The following is a 5000-nucleotide window of genomic DNA, read 5'->3' on the forward strand; positions in this document are numbered from 1 at the left end:
TATATATATATATACAGATAAAGTGTATGTTGTCAAGGAATAGGAGCTTCTTGAAAATAAGTATAACATTCAAGTTTGTACTTGTTTACTCACGACATATTCTGATATAAATATTTCATGTATAGCTAAGGCCACAATGAACTAAAACTGCAGGTAGCCTGCCCCCCCCCCCATCTCTATCGTCCTGTCCACTCGAGAAAGAAGCAATTAATTCAACATTGCACAGTAAAATTGAGAGATAGAGGCAGCTAAATCTAACCTCAATGTTCTGATTAAATCAATTGCTGGTGACAGAAAACAATACTTCGGTTAGAAGATTCATTATAAGCATCTTTCTAACCAATTAGTGGGAGACCGTGATAAGTATCATATCAAATAACTAATGATATAATCATATCAAGCAATATGAATTATCTGGCTGAAATCTGGCATTATTTTTATAAGATATGAGAGTCTCAACCTCAATAAGCTACATTCATGTGTGTGTGTATGTATGCGTGTGTGTGTGTGTGTGTGTGTGTGTGCATGCGCACGTGTATGTATACTAGCTTAATAGTCACAAATAATAACAATAAAAATATCTTTCTTTTTTGTTTATTGTCTAAATATTTTTCAATTAATAATTGAAGTGATTTTGTCAGAAAATATAACTCCCATTAGCAATACAACCTTGAATTCCTGAATAGATTCCACAAAGGTGAAATTTATCCTGTGTCACCATGTTATGATGACGCAAACTGGCAGGTGGTACACGTCTTATTTCATAGTGTGGTTAACAAGGCTTCTTTGCCTCATGATACGGTCTTCGGGGTTGATACTAGGGCCATGGAAGTGTAGTGTCCTCCACTATAGCCTCTGGTCAACCAAAGTCATTGGTACTGTTCAAATGAGAAATTGATATAAAAATATACCATTCATGATAGTATTACATAGATCCATTTCAGCCAATCTTACTAATCAGTTTCACTTAAGTAACTGGGTGAATACCTATCACTGTGCTCCTCAGAGTGGCTGGTATGGAAAAAATGGTTAATGGCTCTCTGCTACTGGAGGTCAGCAAGTGTCACAAGTGCCTAATTTTTTGATTTATGTAGTCTACAATGACTCTCTATCAATCAATTTCCTCTCTCTCATCTGTCTGTGTGTGTGTGTGTATATATATATCTATAAATGTGTGTATATATACGGGTGGTTTGACAGTCTTGGTGTACAAACAGGAGAAACAGAATTCAGAATAATAGAGTATATATTTATTTTAGTATGCAAATATTTAGTAACAAGAGCTAAATAAAACAAATACACATGCATGACCACAAAGACACACACACACACACACACACTCAATTTTAATGACCAGGCTTTAGTTAATCTCTGGTTATACAGTAGATGACACTTGACTAAGATCCCTATCAGGAGGACTGAGCCCCAAATCATGTGATTTCAAAGCAAACACCCTTAACCCTTTAGCATTTAAACCGGCCATATCCGGCCAAAAGTATTCTGCCTATTCTATGTTCAAACTGGCCAGATCTGGTCTCTCACACCAACTCTACAATATCGTTTTAAAAATTAACAGCTACCTCATTAAAATCTCATAGCTACAAGATAATGCATGATTAGTTCAAAACAATGTGGACAAAAAAGTATTAATTTTGGCAGAATAATGTGAACACTAAAGGGTTAAACACACTGCTTAACATAGAATAGCTGCTCCCACTTGCCAACTTTAATCAACTGGCTAGCTAGCTAACATGTTTACAAGTGAAAAGATCATCTGAGGGGCAATGGTTGAGCAGGGGAATTACCTGACAATAACAACTAAATGATGTTGCATTTGATTATTTCTTTGAAATTTAAGTTGAATATTTCAATGTTCAAGAAAATATAAACTAGACATCAATGGATTCTGATGGGAGTTGACAACACAGGAGAATTATTGAACAAGTGGGTAGTTTTACAATATTGTTGTGAGAGAGAGAAAAAGTGAGTGAGAGAGAAAAAGAGAGTGTGTGATGTATAGTGTGAGTAGTGAGAAGAGATAAACAGGTTAAGAGAGTAGTCTATAAGGATTCCCAGGTGTAAATAAAGCACTTCAGGAAGACTTCAGTTTACATTGACCAAAATGTTTGATGTCTATATATATGTATATGTGTACGTGTGTGTGTGTGTGTATACATATACATCTATATCTACCAACCTACTTCCTCTCCTCTCTCTCTGCATAGAAGGATGATAATCTAGCTATTATTGAAATAGCACCTAAGGATAAGTGACTTGGTGCAAACGACAGAGCAGTATGACACAACTGTTACAGCAACTGAAGAATCTGAAAAGTGCAATAAATTGGTTTGGCTATGAGGAAGAAAAGAACCCTTCTCGTTCATCAGATGGTATTACTCACCATGCAAGGGTTTCTGCTTGAAGCATTATATTTTTTCCACTACATCATGACAAATGAATTTATTCCAGATCAAAACTGATTACGCTGACTAATTACCAACAGAGGCTATCAGTAGGTAACATTAAAGTGACTACTTTGATGCGTCTCTTCTCTTCTCTCTCTCTCTCTCTGTTCCAATGTTATTACAGTAAATCCTACATATGATAGATGCTACAAAAGCTTGAGAAACTTTAAAATATTTGAGAAGTTTTTCCTGTGTGTATGTGTATTTGTGTGTGTGTTATATAAAACATACATATATGCATGTATGTTTTACATACACTCACACACATATATAAACTATATAATATATGTAACACATATATATATATATATATATATATATATATATATATATATGGGAGAATATACAAATAATAACAACAGACGAGGACAGGTGGTGTAAATAACAAAAGGATATATTAGTATGACGCTCGGGAATACGGAAAGTCTTTGACGTTTCGAGCTACGCTCTTCAACAGAAAGAATACGGAGACAAGGAGAAAAACACGGAGAAAAAAAAAAAAATATATATATATATATACACATATACATACATATGTATAACATGGCTGTGTGGTAAGAAGCAAGCTTCCCAAATACATGGTTCCAGGTTCAATTCCATGTTGGCCAATGCCTTGTGAGTGGATTTGGCAAACAGAAACTGAAAGATACCTGTCACATATATAATATATATACATTTATAATATATATATAAAGGACAGATCTAAGATACAACAATAACAAAAGGAATTGTATTATAAAATAGTAATTTTTTTAAGGTTATGTATGGTTCTCAAACAACATAAAATAGTGTGACTTCTTCATCACGTTTTGTACTTACAAGGGTTAATGGAATTTTATCACTATTTGTAATTTACTTAAAACTGGAGAAAAAATCATATACAGAAAAAAATTTAAGCAATAGAGATTTGTAATTAGCCAACTGATCACTACAATTAAAATTAAAACAATTTTAAAATAAACTTCCAGAACAAATATCTAATTTAGTTTTGGAGTAAGATGTTGGCTAAATGCAAAATATCAATAAATATGATAACTGGAGGCAGAATCATATTAGATAAATCCATAACATTAATATATAAGATTTAGATTAAATTAGCATTAAAAAAACCCATAAAATGATAATAATAATAATAATAATAATAATAATAATAATAATAATAATAATAATAATAATAAATATAATAAGAACTTTTGCAGAAACTGGGACAGAATGAAACAGAAAAGTAAATGATTACTTAGGTTTAGTGGAAGAAGAGCTGATGTGTTTAAGTTTGCTTTCTATATAATCTACGTAAACATTTAAGATAAAAAAGACCAGCTATTAAAAGTATGTTTAATAAGCTGTAAATAGTGTAGATTTAAATTGAATTTTCTCAAAGTTTTAATGAAAAAAATTTTTTTTAAATGGAATTGATAAACAGCATTCTTAATTTTAAAAATATTGTTACAGTCCAGTATTTTAAGATGATCATTATAGCTTTAAAAATTGGCCTCAAACTTGCAAGTTGTTTTGCACACACATATGCACACAGATATACAATCAGACACACACACTCATACATTCACTCACACAGAACCAGAGTCTTAAAGCAATGGCAGAAGCAGCCGAGAAGACTTCCAACTGGATTTGATAAAGGAATGGAAGTAAATTTCAGAAGACATAATTTACACTGCGGTCAATTGACATCTTAGACTGGCCTGGTTTCAACACCTGGGGCACCTTAACCATCCTGGAAGGTTGCAATGCAGACAGTAGCACAGAATGTAGCAGCAGAGGAGTATCTAGGAGCCATGAAAGATCTTTCATGATAAATGCAGACATGAACTGCAAAGCAGCAAACCTAATGTGCTGTATAATCTGTTTCACTTGGAGAGAAAATTACATCGGCCAAATCAGAAATTCCCTATGTGAAGGACTGAGAACACAAACAGCAAGTATGTCATGTGGAACTAATGTGAACAACTCTAAGTGAATAGTTAGGAATTCTCAGCAACAGCAAATTTGTTATTCTTATTTCTTATTCTTCCCAACAAATGTTTAAGAGATGATTTCATGAAAAATATTTTTCACAACTAAACAACTCTGGTTCAAGCAACATAAACAATGATATAGCCAAGCAGAAAAAAAAAAAAAAAAATTGCAATGGCTTGAACACTCCCAATGGGATGAAAGCAATAGACTTACATATTCATTTTTTGGTATGAAAATTCAAGAAAACAGGATTTCAGTTTCACTAACTGATATTTATTTTATAATCATCTCTTTTTACTTTCTTTAATTCATTCCCTATACTACTGAGAACGTTTTGTACATGTGTGTGGTTGTATTATGTGTATGTGTATGCACATACATATATATATATGCGCATATCTGTGTATCCAGATGTATACCATTGTCACCACTCAATGTTCACATAAACACACACATGCATGTACACACACATGCACACATACATGCATGTACACACACATGCATGAAAATATATCAGTAAGCTCCTGTCAAATTTCTCAACTTTAATTTTTGTCTCAGAAC

General features: G+C 32.9%; 1 protein-coding gene across 2 annotated transcripts in view; it reads right to left on the reverse strand.

The window, feature by feature from the left end:
- Positions 1-5000, reverse strand: part of LOC106874983 (forkhead box protein J2) — a 283773-nt gene that overhangs the window by 59509 nt on the left and 219264 nt on the right. The gene's annotated exons all lie outside the window — the stretch shown is intronic.

This window comes from Octopus bimaculoides, chromosome 26, assembly GCF_001194135.2.
Source record: "Octopus bimaculoides isolate UCB-OBI-ISO-001 chromosome 26, ASM119413v2, whole genome shotgun sequence".
In the NCBI taxonomy this organism is placed as follows: Eukaryota; Metazoa; Mollusca; class Cephalopoda; order Octopoda; family Octopodidae; genus Octopus; species Octopus bimaculoides.